This window comes from Taudactylus pleione, unplaced genomic scaffold (assembly GCF_031769625.1).
Source record: "Taudactylus pleione unplaced genomic scaffold, aTauple2 ptg000532l, whole genome shotgun sequence".
NCBI classification, from domain to species: domain Eukaryota; kingdom Metazoa; phylum Chordata; class Amphibia; order Anura; family Myobatrachidae; genus Taudactylus; species Taudactylus pleione.
The window spans coordinates 1,431,036-1,447,133 of NW_028284934.1; positions in this window are offsets into that span (position 1 = coordinate 1,431,036).

Below are 16,098 nucleotides of genomic sequence, written 5' to 3' on the forward strand. Positions count from 1 at the left end.
GTGGCAGTGGGACATAAAACAAAGCAATATTGTGACTAAAACTAAGATGGCCGCTGAGGAAACATAAGATGGCCATGAGGACGGCCACTGGAGACTAGACTAAAAAGGGCAGCGGGAGGCTAGGAAACGATCAGCGGTATATGGTGTGTGTGATAGAAACTCGATACGCAAATAAGCATCTAACACAGCAAACATAGCAAAATGACCGTGAACCATACATAGCAGTCTACTTACAGTACCAGTGCGTTGATACTGTAGGAAACAGCTGTAGAAGCTCAGGGTACAGCAACAAAGGTGACTCGGAAGTCAGGCAGAGTTGCAGAGGCAGATCACTGTAATGAGCAGCAACAACAGTGACTTAGAAGTCAGGCAGCATTGCAGATAGTAGTATCTCCAGGGTTCATACTGGTAGTACGTGCCGAAGAGACGATCCATGCAGCAAGTCCATACAGTTGAGTAGCAGAATTACAGTGTGGCTAGCTAGGCCAGTCTGAGACGTTCTTTTATGCTACCAGAGACAAGGAAATCCTTGCTGCCAAAATTCTGCCATGCCATTGGATGACAAGGAAATGCATTTTTCAATTACACCAATCAGCAGCCAGAGTTTTAGTGGGAAGGAATTATTTTATCTCTGGTAGTATAATAGGCCGGCCTAGTGATCCACACTGTCAATCTGTTACTTAACCGTAGAGACTTGCTGCTTGGATCCCTTGAGATACTACTATCTGCAATGCTTCCTTACTTCCAAGTCACCTTTGTTGCTGTACCTTAAGCTTCTATAGCTGTTTCCTACAGTTGTAGAAGTTCCGCTGGTACTGTAAGTAGCTTGCTATGGTTCATGGTCATTTTGCTATGTTTGCTGTGTGTCAGTTCTGTATTTAAGCTATGGCTATAAATACAGTGAGCTCAGAGACACTCGTTGCTTTGGTTTGCTACAGCACATGCTGTGTATACATAGGAGAGAGAGATCCAAGAACACGACTGTCTTGTGTAGTATCTAATCAATCTCTGGTTTAATGGCGGCAAACTACATACATTTATAGCTTCTGAAGTACACATCTGCTTTCGATTACATTTAGAAAAAACCACAGGGCTGGGTAAAGCTTTGGAATCGCATACCTAACCATATATGTACATATGCTTTTCTGTGAATATATGACTGAGTCTGCACATGGAATTAACTCTTTCCTGCCCTTTGCATTTACTTACAATGAATACGTGGCATACTTGAAAAGACTTTTAGGATACAAACTTAATTCTATACTTCCACATTTTCCTCCTTTTTTATCTTATATACTATTGTTTATTCTAACTTACCTAGCCATGAACCACACCCTACGTATTTGGTCCCTACTTCACACAAGTTATCCCCCCTAACGAGGTAGCTGCATGGGGCAGTGCCCATTCAAGACCATATAGGCGATGAATCTCTTAGTCCCTATAGTTCTGAATCTTCCTTTTCATCCGTATCCTTGTAAAAGTCTTCTATTTTTGACATACATTGTTCGCACAAGTCTCTGCAAAGCAATGGTTCTCTTGTTTTGCAGATTACACAGAAGTTCTGGGTGTATTGATGTAGCAGGATCATAGTTGTCTTTGACATTTCTTTAGATGCTTTAAACCTAGAACAGTAATCAAGTGTAAGTATTTTCCTTATTAACCATACCACAAATCTAACAACAATATAAATGATTAATACTAATGCAAATCCTTTAGCTATTAACATGAGGATACCTGAAAGCCAACCTCCTATCCCCTTGAACCAATTTGCTGGATTCAACCATGACAACTATCCATTACTATCAATATCATACTCTGGATCATTATGCGTCTTCCTAAACTGCTCCTTCAAATCCTTGACTTTCTTCAAGTGTGCATATATTGGGTCAGTAAAATTATCAGCTATATAATTACAGCAAGCAGGTCCCACTATCTGACACATGCCCCTTGTGAGGCCGTTAGATATTCCAGAAACAGCTGATGCTGTCTGAGAATCTTGGTATGATACCTTAAAGTCTCATCAACTATTTCTAATACATCCAATATTTCATCTGTAACGTTGTCAAATAATTTAGCTAATGCTTCTATATTATGAGCATTCTGTATACTAAGTCTGGATATTGATAAAGCTAGGCCAATTTATTATATCATGGGATATATACTAAATCATGTGATTGACTTTTTGTAAGATCCTTCCTTACTCGATGATTTGCTGGGCTATTGGTTATATCTATGGTTTCTGCTATCCATGAGGCTATCCATGAGGCTGGGCTCAGTCTTGCTATAGTGCAACAGCCTGACCCTCCCCAGGGTAGAAATTTATATGCCTTATTACCACACATAAAATAATACCCTTCTGGTAGTAAATGCTGTCCAGTTTTAATTACTTGTTGAGCATGCCATAACAACCGTGAAGTATTTTTTACAGGGCAACTCTCTAACACGTGATATATACCTTGGTCATCCGAAGTGCATCATATATCATTTGTGGTGTAATCCCAAACACTGGAATGATTGAGATATTGTTTCCATCTAGTATCGCTAGTGTTATATTCTATTAGTAGTTGTTGTGTCAGTATCTCACCAATATAGCGAATTACTTGTCAAGCATAAAAGGTAACATTTACTTTAAAATTAATAGTTCCTAACATTAAGTTTGCATTTTTAGACCCTTCATTTTTAATATTGACACAGTCGTCTTCATAGCACATTTGGTCAAAATGTGCTATTCTGCTCAATTGAACCATCACGTTCTGCTTTCCAAAAGGGAGGTTGGGTCCACCCAGCCACAAACAATTGTACTGCTGAGTTGTTAAATGGCTTATGTGTCAATTTTATTGGCCTAGTTCAGGTGTCTATATCTTTACTTAATTCATCCCAACTTACTGGGGTTGCCACATATGGTATGGTTTTAGCTGAAATCGGGGAATGCGTACAAATCCAACAATCAGTGAGGTTAATACCTTGCATTAACTTGTTATCCCATATTTCATTAAGCTGTTCATGCAATTTTCTTTTAACTCTTACCAAGGATTGATTAGTTCCATTTGTACTATTAAAAGCATCATTACCCCTGTTTATCAACTCCTCAAAATTCATTGCTAAAATAAGAATAATAGCCATAGCAGAACATAGAATACATCCCCACAAGCCTCTATCAGGCTTGGGGCCTAAAAGCATATATTTATTCATTTTACTCCAACTCCCCTTGCGTAAAGATCTTGCAATGCGAAGCGTGTATCCACGTATTTTTCTCTGCCACCTTTACGGCTGTAGGAGTTGTCAGGAGAACCTGGTAAGGACCCTCGTATCTGGGCTCAAGGACCTTCCTCAGATGTCTTTTGATGACTACCCAGTCTCCAGGCTGCAGCTTATGAGAACTACAGTCTGCGTTGGGATTTGGAATAGATGAAAACACCTGATGGTGGATTTGAATTAGTTGTTTCTGCAACTGTATCATATAACCAGTCAGATCACTATGTAGATGTTGCAACTGCTGAGGAAAGTAACAACCAAGTTTGTATGGACTACCAAATAGTATCTCATATGGTGTCAGCTTAGTCTTTTTCAATGGGGTATTTCTTACAGAATGTAGAGCCATTGGAAGGCATTCTACCAAAGTTTTACTTGATTCTGCCATTAATTTTTGTATCTTAAGTTTTAGGGGGCCATTTAGTCTCTCCACGTGCCCGGAACTTTGCGGGTGGTAAGGCACGTGAAGAGCGGAGACTATCCCTAGGTCACTCATTATGTGTTGTGCAATTTCACCTGAAAAATGAGTACCTCTGTCACTTTCTATTGTCTCTGGTACCCCATATCTGCAAATGACTTCTTGGATTAGCTTTTTTGCTACTGTTTTAGCATTTGCTGCCCTACAGGCCCAGGCCTCAGGCCAGTGACTATAAAGGTCGGTTGTCACGAGGACATAGACATACACAGAGCAGGGAGGCAGTTGGATGAAATCTATTTGGATTCTCTGAAAAGGAAAAAATATCTGTGGGGTACTTTTGAGTGGTTCCTTGACAGCTTTGCCAGGGTTGTGAAGTGCACATACCATGCACCCGGACACAAAGGCTTGCACAGCCTGGTCAAACCCTGCAGCATGCCAATGTTTTTTAACAGTGTTGATCCTGGTGTCTCTAGACACATGCACCTTTCCATGCAGGATTTGTGCCATCACTGGGTAGAGGCTCCTGGGCAGGCAAGTGAGTCCTTTACATGACCATTCTCCTTGTATACACACAGCTCCTTGTTTCTGCCAGGCTTTCAACTCATCTGGAGAGGCCTGTTTTTGGAACTGTAAGAGAAGGTCCTGACTCACTTTAGGGGATTCTACAGCTGATGCTATAAGAGCAGCTGATTGTGGTGACTGTTGTAGGGGCTTCAGGGCTGCCTCCTTGGTAGCAGCATCCACACATGCATTCCCTTTGCTTCTGGTGTCTGTTCCCTAGTGTGAGCTTTGACCTTTATTACTGAAAGTTGTCTGGGAACCTGAAAGGCCTCAAATAACTGTCTAATAAAGTTTGCATGTTTTATTGGTTTACCTGTAGACCCTACAAAGTTCCTACTTTTCCAGATTGGACCGTAATCTTGAGCGATCCCGTAGGCATACCTGGAATCAGTGTAGATGTTTACAGTCTGTCCCTTAGCATAAAGGCATGCAGCCTTTAATGCCTCTAATTCAGCCTCTTGGGCTGACATGGTAGGTGGTAAAGGTTCTTGAATGATTGGTTCATGTGCAGTAGTAACTGCATATCCCGTATGTTGGTGGCCATCTACATAATACCTTGAACCATCTACAAACAATTCTAATTGTGCATTAGGAATTGGTATGTCTAATACAGGAGAGATCTGTGCGATTTCCTGTTCCATAAGCTGAATACAATCATGCTCGCAGCATGTGTCTGAAGAAAAAAGATTGTGATTTTCACTTTCCTTTCTGCTATCATTACTGTCACTGGCAGCACTACTATTAATTAGCATATCTGGTGCTGCTAGAGTGTCAATGTCTCTTGTTTCTAAACATCCTCCTTTTGAATCTTTCGGAAGTAATGACGCTGGATTCAATACCGTGCACCTGTGTATGTTTACATTACACGGGGTAAGTAAAGCTACTTCATATTTTATGAGTCTAGCTGCAGATAAGTGTTTAGTCTGTGCCTAATTGAGTATTTCTGTAATGGCATGTGGCACTTGCAATATTAATGAATGACCTAACAATATCTGCAGTTTTGTCTAGTAAAATGGCTGCTGCTGCTACCCCCCTGATACAGGTTGGGGTAGCTCTGGTGACTGGATCTAGCTGTAGGGAATAGTAAGCCAAAGGCTTCTGCCTACCCCCATGTTCTTGTGTCAACACCCCTTGTGCATGACCCTGGACTTCATGACAATATAGTGTAAAAGGTTTACTGTAATTGGGTAAAGCCAGGGCTGGAGCAGATATAATGTCTTTCTTTAACTCTTGAAACACCTGATTCTGCTCATCTGTCAATTTAAGAGGGCCTTGCTGCTTATCACCTTTTAGTGCATCATATAGAATTTGAAGCTTAGAAGATACACCTGGGATCCAATCCCTACAATATGTGATAAGCCCTAAAAAGGCTCTTAACTGTTTCAGTGTCTGGGGTAGTTTTACATCTAGTATAATCTGTTTTCTCTCTTCCAGGATGTGCTTAGCCTGGTGGGTTATACAATGGCCTAGGAATTGTACCTTAGGCTGTGCAACTTGTATTTTGTCTCTTAACACCTTACATTGTGCTTCATGTAGAAATTTCAATAATGACACTGTCTCTTCTATGCACATTGTTTCACTAATTATCTGCATACTGGATGAGCACTGTTTCTGGATCTATTGGTACCCATCCTTTTAATACCAGTGTCATAGCTTCTGAGAAGGTACTAGGTGAAGTGGCTCCTCCTTGTGGTAATCTTATCCATGTGTATTGTTGACTTTTGTGAGTGAAGGCTAACATTAATTGACTTTCTTTCATCAGAGGGACTGAGAAAAAAGCATTCGCCAAGTCTATGACTGTGAAGTGTTTAGCAGAGGGAGGGTTCTGGTTTAGCAGCGTATGTGGATTTGGCACAATAGGACTATCAATTGCCATACGCTTGTTAACCTCCCTAAGATCATGAATTAGTCTGTAAGATACAGGTTCATTATCCTTAGATCATTTCTTAATTGGATACAACGGAGTGTTCCATGGGGATCTGGAGCGTTTTAACACTCCTGCTTATACATATTGTTGTATCTGTGTTTCTATTGCCTGTGTCTGGCATTCGTTAAGGGGGTACTGTTTCATTTTCACAGGCGTTGCTGTAGGTTTAATTTTGATTGTTACTGGATCTACTGGTATGAGTCCTACATCCAATTTTCCCTTTGCCCATACCCCTGATGGTACCCTTGCTTCAATTACAGACAATAAGGGTTCCTCCTTTTGTTCAGAGGGTAAACATGTCATTAGGGATTGTGCAGTGTCATAGGCCATAGTTTGCAACAATCCTGCTGGTTTATTTAGCATAGCTTTCCCATTTCTGTACACTATGCCAGTAGGTTAGCTCTTAATAAATTCACTGGTGAATCTTTTGAAATTAGAAACTGGGTTGTTAGCACTACTCCTGAGTCTAATTCAATCTGTACAGGTTTGGTTTTAGGGAGGCTGATAACTTGGCCCCCCACTCCCACTACATTAGTGGAGCCTGGTCCCCCATACGTGGGTTCTACTATATTTTCTTTTAAGAGACTTGTAGCAGCCCCAGAGTCTATGAGACAGTTTCTTTTTATTTCCCAAATTAACAGGTATCATAATTTGTGGTCCTGTTGAGGCATTACATGTTAAGGGACATATTAGACTCTGGGGGCCTGTTTCCTATTGCTGGCTAAGATTCACCAAAAGATCTTGGGTCTGGAGTTTCTTTAACTTGGGACAATTCCTCTTAATGTGTCCCTGCTCCATGCAATTGAAACAAAGCCCTTTTTTCATGCATTCTTCTGATCTTTTAGATTGCTGACCACTAGGTGTGCCTGATGGCTTGGGTGGTCTATAGCCCTGTTCCTTGTTACCCTTCTGATTTAAATTACGGCAAGTAAGAACATACATGGGTTTGGCCATGGCATCTTTTTTCCTATCGCACTTTTCTTGCCTTTCCTTAGCATTATCTTCTATAGACCTAAGTATTTTGACTAGGTCATTTAGAGGCATTGAGGAATATTCTGGCCTACAGACCTTTAACTGTCACAGTAATTCAGGATTCATTCCAGCAAACTAAGTTAATTTCAGAACCCTTACATGACCAGGGTCTTGTGTGTTAAACCCCTGGTCTGTATGCCTCTGAAGGGGTTGCTCATAATATTCCACCACAGATTGACCCTTAGTTTGGTTCTCTTCTATAGCGGGCATATTAGTAGCCTCTCTCTAAGTCCAAACTCTGCAACTAGCTACCCATTCGGTCCCGCTTTCTGCTGTTGTCTGGCCAGCTATGTTTGGTGGATTAAAATCATTATCACAATTTCCTGCTCTAGCCTGAGCTATTTCATTAGCTACATGTACTCCTGATGCTGTTTCAGTGAGATCATGCATATCCAACCATGTGGCATTATGAACACTTCTAATCCTTTCCATATACCTGAGGAAACCCATAGGATTGTTTCTGAGATCTGGTAAATCTTTTATAAACCCTATTGCTTCCACAGGGGTCCAAGGCTTATAGGAGGAGGTGGTACATACTACATTACCATCATTGTCTCTTGACTGTGAGACTGAGACTGGAAATAATGGTTTAGTGTCAAGGTGGTGGGGCTGTAGCCCCTTTAGGTTCTTCAGAGAAAGAGTCTCTTCTATTACTTCTTAGAACCTTACAAGTAGTACATTGTTTATCTTGCCAATAATGGCAGACTCCACAGTCACATCTCCAAGCTGGAGTTCTGATGTGATGCAATATTTGTTCTGGAGTCAATGGGTGTTTTGGTCTTAAATTATCAATCAGTCCTAACCCACAGGTTGGACATTGTTCAGACTATAGGGCCTGACAATTTTTACATATTGTATCCCCTGGAACATTACAAAATCCACAAGCCAGATACGACCAATTTGGATATTTTTATTGATATATTGCCCTTTTAGGTGGTATGGGTCTAATTGGAATGGTTCTGTTGACCCCTAGTGGGTCAATTAGTGACAAATGTTCCATCTGCATTTCAAGTGTGTCATCTGAACTGTCTGTTCCTAATTTACTACATCTTTCAATCCAGTTATCTACCTCATCTTATATACCCTGTTTCCTTATCTGCGATCTATGCTCCCTTCTTAAATCAGAGAGGTTTTTAGAATCAAACCAATACTTCTCACCTAATCCTGCCTTTTTAAACACCTTCACAAATCTGTTGCCCTTTGTATCACCATATAGTTTCTTTATCACCTGCAGGGCAGTGCCCTGAGGCACTGACTTACTGTAAGTATATCCCATTTGTTAAAACTATCCCTCGTTCTAACAAGTTTATGGTCAAAATAACTTATGACCTATATCTGTGGAATCTACTGATCCCTAAGTATCCTGACTATATGTCTAATTTATGGACTTCCTTATAGTGAAAGGTCTATTAGCTAATTGGTGCAGTTAACTGAATATTATTCCCTCTAATTTATCTGGTTACTGTTACTTTTTGTTAGGGTCTATCTCTTTGTTCTTTTGATAACTAGATATAACAACAGACTGTTCTAAAAATTTCTGGTCCCTCTTGTCAAAACCCAGTGGGTGTTGACTGCAGATCTAATGGATTATTTTTGGATTCTTCTATATCATAACCTAACCCACTCAATGTTAAATCTATAGGATATACTAATGGTACTCTAACTACACATTTCTAAATGGGTTAAATACATTTTCATAGACGTACAAGACAAACAAGACACTTCTTTGACCTAGTATGCCTCATATGGGTCATACATAGGAACTACAAAAAAGATAAGCATTCTTTTATACAACAGGACTTCAATCACCTGACATTACACCACGTCCTTTCTCCCAAAGCATGCAGACCTGAGAATTGCCCCAGCATGATCCAGTAAACACCACGCAATCATGCCAAGGTTAATCCCCCCTTCTGCACACTCTGAGGATGAACCACCGACAATGTTCAGACATACAAATTCACACAGACAAAATATCTCTTATACGTCAGTCAGGCCTAACATATAACAACAAATGACAGATTGGTTAGTACATTTCAGAAAAATAATAAAAAAGCAGTGAGGGTGTCTATACATACCCAGTGTGATCCCAGGACAGAACTATGTGTGATGAAAGGCAGAGTAATCAGAACTGAGTACAAAAATACTTACCACCTGGGATTGTTATTCTGATGTCTCTCCTCTCAGACACGCTTGTTGTCCATCCAGTGATCAGCTTGCTGGATATCTTGGTGAAACCTTCAGTTGTCAGTTCTGTATTTAAGCTATGGCTATAAATACAGTGAGTTCAGAGACCCTCGTTGCTTTTGTTTGCTACAGCACATGCTGTGTATACACAGGATAGAGAGATCCAAGAACTTGACTGTCTTGTGTAGTATGAAATCAATCTCTGGTTTAATGGTGGTAAACTACATACATTTATAGCTTCTGAAGTACACATCTGCTTTCGATTATATTTAGAAAAAAACCACAGGGCTGGGTAAAGATTTGGAATCGCATACCTTACCATATATGTACATATGCTTTTCTGTGAATATATGACTGAGTCTGCACATGGAATTAACTCTTTCCTGCCCTTTGCATTTACTTACAATGAATACGTGGCATACTAGAAAAGACTTTTAGGATACAAAATTAATTCTATACTTCCACATTTTCCTCCTTTTCGATTCAAATCTTATATACTATTGTTTATTCTAACTTACCTAGCCATGACCCACCCCCTACGTATTTGGTCCCTACTTCACACAAGTCTGCACATGGAATTAACTCTTTCCTGCCCTATGCATTTACTTACAATGAATATGTGGCATACTTGAAAAGTACAAAATTAATTCTATACTTCCACACTGTGTTAGACTCATATTTTCATATAGACTTTCTATCACACACCGTATACCGCTGATCATTTCCTAGCCTCCCACTGCCCCTCATAGTCTCCCTTGAGTGACTGTATTGTCCTCGCAGCCATCTTGTGTTTCCTCAGTTGCCATCCTAGTTTCATTTGCAATATTGCTGTGTTTAATGTCCCACTGCCACAGTATTCCCCATCCTTTGCCCATCCCTGTAGATGCTTATTTGCATATAGACTTTCTATCACACACACTGTATACCGCTGATCATTTCCTAGCCTTCCGCTGCCCCTCATAGTCTCCCGTGAGTGACCGTCTTGTACTCGCAGCCATCTTGTGTTTCCTCAGTGGCCATCTTAGTTTCAGTTGCAATATTGCTGTGTTTAATGTCCCACTGCCACAGTATGCCCCATTCTTTGCCTGTCCCAATAGACGCTTATTTGCATATAGACTTTCTATCACACACACCGTATACCGCTGATCGTTTCCTAGCCTCCCACTGCCCCTCATAGTCTCCAGTGAGTGACCATCTTGTCCTCACGACCATCTTGTGTTTCCTCAGTGGCCATCTTAGTTTCATTCGCAATATTGCTGTGTTTAATGTCCCGCTGCCACAGTATGCCCTGTCCTTTGCCCATACCGTTAGATGCTTATTTGCATATAGACTATCTATCACATACACCGTATACCGCTGATCATTTCCAAGCCTCCTGCTGCCCCTCATAGTCTCCCGTGAGTGACCGTCTTCTACTCATGGCCATCTTGTATTTCCTCAGTGGCCATCTTAGTTTTAGTCACAATATTGCTGTGTTTAATGTGATGTATCTCCTTCTAAAAACGAATCTTTGTGTATTAAGGTGGATATGTATCTATCATTTATTAAACACAGCCTGCAAAATGTAAGTTACAAGCTGATTGGTTGGTTATACTGTATATATCTCACAATTTTATCACACATCAAGCTTTGAGTACATACTGTTTCACCTTAGTTTCCATTGAGCAAGCCACATTTCACATTATCTGCTGGTGTAAATGTGAGGAAATGTAATGTGTAATAGTTTTTAGCCTGGTCCATACAGTATGCCTGGTTTATATATATCTACAGTATATATATACATATATATATATATATATATATATATACACACACAATAAACTGTACCGTATATATACTGTACATACTGTACACTAAGCAGTGTTAGGAGACAGTGAAAAGAGAAGGTAATGTACAAAACACTCAGCTCCCAACTTTAATTTTTTAAGGTTTTGTTTGAAAACTGACAGTTGGGAGCTGATTGTTCGGTACCTTATCTCTTTTCACTATACTGCCTTTGAACCTCTATATACCCCTGGCTATACCTTCTAATATCCTTCCTATAAACCTCTAAGGATGATGCTAATTTGCATACACAGTCATCCAGTAAATAAAGACTCCAGACTTAGAACATGTGGTTCCAAAGCACAAAGTATTATTCAAGTAAAAGTACAGCAGTTACACGCTATGATCCTCATATAATCTTAGCGCATCAGTACAATACCAAACATGGCTTACTTATCACGTATAAAACCTTAGTTACGAAATAACCTTTATTTCATAGCAATTATAGTAAATGTGCATACTTGAATCTTATACCTTAAAGCTTATTAAACCTTTTATGTGAATATGTAATGTGTAAGTATGCGGGGTGTGATGTAAAGACGCTAGTTAACTTGGGGCAGATGCGTGCGCATGAAGCTAATAAACAGCGTTTTCATACAGGATCTTATGTATTCGCTAATATGTGATTAGTTACCAGCGCAATTGTGCGTATTAATGTGTGTATGAGAAATGGTGCACTTAAATCTCACTTAAACTAAGTGAACACCTAGCAGTGTGGAATGCTGAGCCTTATAGTTCCACACGCCCCTCTCTCTCAGCAGCCCCCACCCTTCCCAGGCTCAAAAGTACAGTCCTTTGTTCTCCCAGGTTCTTGTGTAAATGCAAATTAGCACAGCTACAAGACCCAAACCTCAGATAACACTCTTGGCTTTGAAGGTATTTTATTGCAGGAAGCCTGCTAATGTAAGGTGCTACAAACAACCCTCTTGCTGTATTCGAGCAGGGCCACCTGGAGTGAGAGCAGACGTTATGTCCAGGAAGCTTGTCTACACAAGCTAGATGTCACGTGGCCATTTGCTCTGTTTAGCTAATGCAATCCAATTTTGACATACTGTAAAGCAATTTCTGAAATATATCCTTTAGGGAAATTATAATAATATACACTTCATCCAGAGCACCCAAATTACGTAAAGTCATGAAATGGGCTTTTGGTGAATTGCCGTAACTTATGGCAATGGTCACAGATGCAATCGCATGATGCTAATAGTAATATCACCACATGTACTAAAGTGTGAGTTTATCTAAAATGGCGCTTAGGCGACCATTCGCAAAATGGCATCTTGCGATCTCATTTCCAAGATGGCATCTTGCGGCCAGTCGCAAGATGGTGTCGCTGCGATTCAATTTTAAACTGATCTTGTCTCAGCCAATAATCCAGCTTCGACAGTCCACCCTTTGACAGCGAACAACATGCTATCACAATCTGATTTTAAAATATAATATATAATTTAGGCTTACATTTACATACTATTTAGTGTTATTACGGGATGGCACAAGGTGGTTCTTAATCCATCAATAATGTGTCTCTGAGTGGGGACATAAAACTACTATTATACGCACACCGCGGATCTTGGAAGATCATGTGAAAGGTGTAGGGATACACCAGTCCTATAAAGGCAGTCTTGAAGGGGAATTGAGACTGATTGAAATCCATCCTTCTATCTTCTCCCTTACTTCAGCCACTGAAGCATTATGGTTCTTACGAAACTCTCATTTTAGCTGCAGAATTTCATCCATCTTCTGGTCTATCACCTCCTTGGGGTCGCTGGTATCATTGGTGACATTTTACTCCAAATTGGGTGGCCAACATTACGCAATACCCTCCAGTAACAGCAGTTAAATAATTTAACACTAGCCTATGTTGCACCAGTTCTTTCTTGTATGCTTGCAATTCTCTCCCTGTATACCTGAATGTGTCATCGTACATCTCGGTGATATTATCTATTCATTTAGCAAGTTCCTGAATATATCTAAAATTTAATGTACCCGGAGCGATCCTGGTGGGATCCAATGCGACTAAAACTTGAAAGCCAGTTGTCTCACTAATTAACTGAGTGGCTTTATGCACGTCACCAGGTATCATATTTCGTTTGCCTCTGTGTTCATATTGTGTGTGAAGATATGGTGACGGTGTGTTTTTATGTATACCAAGCATTTCCACATGTGTGAGGGTCATAACTTCTGGGACTACTCTTCCCAGGTAACACAAACCTTTGGAACTCGGGGAGAGCCACTTATACGCTTTTCTTCCACATATAAAATATACATTATCAGGGAGAACATAAGGAATGGTATGCATCATTATCATTAAGCACATTTCCCTTGCAAACAATCCTATTTCTGGGTCTTCCATCTGGTAAATGCAAGTTTCTGGCTGTATTATTTTAGCACAATAACCATCTGGCACCTTACCAATAATTTCTTTGGTGGAACTCAATGTATACCGATACCTAAATGTTTCCCACTAGATTTAATTGAGAGTAACAGATCATGGTTTATGGACTCATTATCAGCTCTTTGTGAGAAGGTCATCGTCTGATTATTCCCCGTCACTTCCCAACTCCCGGGTTTATTGGAGTTGGTTATGTTTAAACACAAAAGTGATCTATTTACTTGGAATTGATATAGTTTGAAATGAGGTGGTTTGGATGAGAGAAATTTTCCATCCAATGTTTTCCCTTTTTGTAATTCTAAAATTTCCGTGATATTCAGTGGGAATGGCACCAACCCTACATTATGCTGTCCCTGTGGCACATGTGAACACACCCAGCAATCAGTTTGATTTAACACTTTGCCTACCATGCTATGATAATCCTCTAAAGGATACCCATCCCAGTACGGGTTATATTTAGGTTGGCACTGCTGGATACAGTTCTCATCAACTAGGGACCCACAAAGCTCACAAATACAGGAATCTTCAGACGATAAACCTCCACACCGTCCCCAAGTATCCAGAATGACAGCTCTCTTAACAATAACAGTACTGAGATTGGTCAGACACTCCCCTGATTGGCATTGCACTCTTCCTGACTCCACTCCATCAGCGCTGCCATCAACTCCCATTTCCTCAATCGGTCTCCCATCACAGAAACTGGATATTCCCGAACTGACCAGGATGGTGAACACTCTAAAAGAGAATATGAAAATGAACACAGCAGGCCTGTCCATTGTCACAACAAGACCTGCAAATTTCTCTTAGTTCAGGTATCTCACTACGACCTTTTCAATCCTCCCGGAACAAGCTCGCGAGCGACAGGTCCACGCTATCAGCCTTCTCTCCGACTTGTTTCTCCACCGGTTGATTGACCTTTTTGCAGTGAGTGGAATGGATCCAGGTATCTCTCTCAGCCACCTTCAAAGATGTAGTACTTGTCAGCAGCACCTGGTACGGACCTTCCCACCGATCAGTCAAACAACCTGAATGCAAGAAATTTCTGATCATAAGATATTCTCCTGGTTCAACATCATGACAGTTAGTTTCAGGCATATCATGGGACAAGTTCAGTTACCTCGTTGTTACCTTTCAAGTCTTCCTGTGGACTTATAATCAAATAAGGTTGTCTACTGAACAGTATTTCAAAGGGAGACTGATTTAGAGGGGGTCTAGGAGTGGTCCTTATACTATATAGAACCAATGGTAATGCTTCTGGCCATCCTAGTCCAGTCTCTGCCATGATTTTACTTAACTTATTTTTAATAGTCCCATTCATCCTCTCTATCCTGGCACTGGCTTGCGGTCGGTAGGGGGTGTGAAGTCGGCTATTAATACCCATCAGCTTACACATATTTTGGAAAACATCACCTGTGAAATGAGTACCCCTGTCACTCTCGATGAGTTTAGGGATACCATATCTGCATACAAATTCCTGAACTATTCTCTTGGCAGTAAACGCAGCAGTATTAGTGGCCGCTGGGTAGGCCTCATCCCAATTAGAAAATACGTCAGTGCACACTAACACATATTTAAGGTTCCTGCAGGTTGGTAATTTGATTAAATCAATTTGTATTACCTGGAAAGGTCCATCAGTCGGTGGAATGTGGGATGGTTCGGTAGGGATTGCTTTCCCTATGTTCTTCCTCAAGCAGGTCAGACAGGACATTGCTATCTTTTCTGCTTGTGAAGAAAAACCTGGTGCGCACCAGTATGCTCTCACCAACTTGCACATACCTTGTTTTCCCAGATGAGTCAGACCGTGTGCTGCCTCAGCCAGGCTGGGGTAATATGCCTTGGGGGCTACTGGTTTACCTTGTCCGTCCCTCCAGAGCCCAGAGGACTTTTGCCCACATCCCTTGGACTTCCAAATGGACTTTTCCTGAATTGAACACAAATTTTGCATCTCAATTAATTTCAGCATATCAATTGTTTGGAAAGACATAATTTTTTCAGTGGGAGAAAACATTTTTAATCCTGCTGCCCATTTTGCAGCTTCATCGGCTTTGTTGTTGCCCAGTGACACCGGATCATCCTCACATGTATGGGCTTTACATTTAATTACTGCCACCACTTTGGGCAGTTGGATTGCTTCTAAAAGATGTTTTATGTGTCGGGAATGTGCAACTGGTGTGCCTGCTGCTGTTATAAAATTTCTCAGATGCCATAGCCCCAAATTGTGCACCACCCCGAACGCGTACCTCGAGTCAGTGTAAATGTTAGCAGATTTGCCTGCTGCCAGTTCACACGCTCTAGTTAGTGCTACTAACTCTGCCACCTGGGCTGAGTGAGGAGGACCAAGAGGTTTAGCTTCTATGATGTCTGTATCATTTACAACAGCATAACCTGTACATAATTCACCTGTGTCTGTTTGTCTATGACAACTCCCATCTGTATAAAAAGTCACATCCACATTCTCTAAAGGTGTGTCATGTATGTCAGGTCTAGCAGTAAAGGTCTGATTCA